The sequence below is a fragment of the Capricornis sumatraensis genome, chromosome 10, assembly GCF_032405125.1.
Source record: "Capricornis sumatraensis isolate serow.1 chromosome 10, serow.2, whole genome shotgun sequence".
In the NCBI taxonomy this organism is placed as follows: domain Eukaryota; kingdom Metazoa; phylum Chordata; class Mammalia; order Artiodactyla; family Bovidae; genus Capricornis; species Capricornis sumatraensis.
In genome coordinates, this window is record NC_091078.1 from 23,598,995 (window position 1) to 23,600,355 (window position 1,361).

General features: G+C 34.1%; 1 non-coding gene across 1 annotated transcript; it reads left to right on the forward strand.

Annotated features, from left to right (window-relative positions):
- The first annotated feature begins 922 nt into the window (after nucleotides 1–922).
- On the forward strand, nucleotides 923–994 carry TRNAW-CCA (transfer RNA tryptophan (anticodon CCA)). The gene has a single exon. It is a non-coding gene; the product is annotated as a tRNA-Trp (tRNA).
- The last annotated feature ends 367 nt before the right edge of the window (nucleotides 995–1,361 follow it).

Here is a 1,361-nt window from a genome sequence, read left to right on the forward strand (position 1 = left end):
TAAGTTTTATAGAACAAAAATTCTGCAGTGAAGAAACACATATATGTAAATTGTACTAGTTCATGTTGTTGCTTGAGGGTAGATTCAAAAAATCACATTTTATATTTTAGTAAGTACTGAAAAATTAACCTTCACATTAGCCCTAATAAATTCTCTGACTACAAAACTAAATTTTTGGTGCTGAGCGTGGGGTAGAAAAATTTTGAAAACAATTTTTCAACATGGGGCAGAAAAATGTTTACTTTTGTAAACCCTACAAAAATCTTGTAGGGTTTACAAAAGTAGAAATATAATGTTATACACATTAACACACAGTTTTATAAATCAATATTACCTCAATCTTAAAAATAAATAGATAAAATGTATTAGAGAGCACATTCTTTTAAAGGAATTTTGAAACATGTATTAATAAAACAGGAATGCCTAGCTTCATATAATGAACTGTTTTGTGGCCACATATAACATTTCATTAAAATCAGACATAGTTATATCACTGATTGGACATATTAAGTCTCATCATGTTTCTGTGCATATGGTGGTAGGGTGCACTCTTCTTATGTGACAGACAAACTATAAATTATCTCTCCTCTTCTTCATTAAAGGAATTTAGCTCTATGTGAAATTATTAGTTGTTCTATGCTCTATTAAAGAAAATACATATTTTATATTAAATCAATTCTCCACACAGTCCCACTCATGTCTTATTATCAGCATTGCAATTTTTGCCAAACTAATTGGTGAAATATTAGGCCCTCTGAACTTCCAGGAACTGTGAATCAGATAATTTGAATCAACTCTCTTAATTAATACATTGATATTTAAAAGATTTATGCAAATATTATATGTATAGTAAATAAATGTTAATTATTTATTAATTTAGTTTCTTTATTTTTACTTTCACATTTATGTATCCTTTGGGGCTTCCCTGGTGGCTCAGAGGTTAAAGCGTCTGCCTCCAATGCAGGAGACCCGGGTTCGATCCCTGGGTTGGGAAGATCCCTTGCAGAAGGAAATGGCAACCCACTCCAGTATTCTTACCTGGAGAATCCCATGGACTGAGGAGCCTGGTGGGCTGCAGTCCACAGGGTCACAAAGAGTTGGACACGACTGAGTGACTTTACTTACTTACTTAAACTATATGCAGGTCTGGAAGCAAGAGTTGGAACTGGACATGGAACAACAGACTGGTTTCAAATTGGAAAAGGAGTACGTCAAGGCTGTATATTGTCACCCTGCTTATTTAACTTATATGCAGAGTACATCATGAGAAATGCTGGGCTGGAAGAAGTACAAGTTGGAATCAAGATTGCAGGGAGAAGTATCAATAACCTCAGATATGCAGATGACACCACCTTTATGGC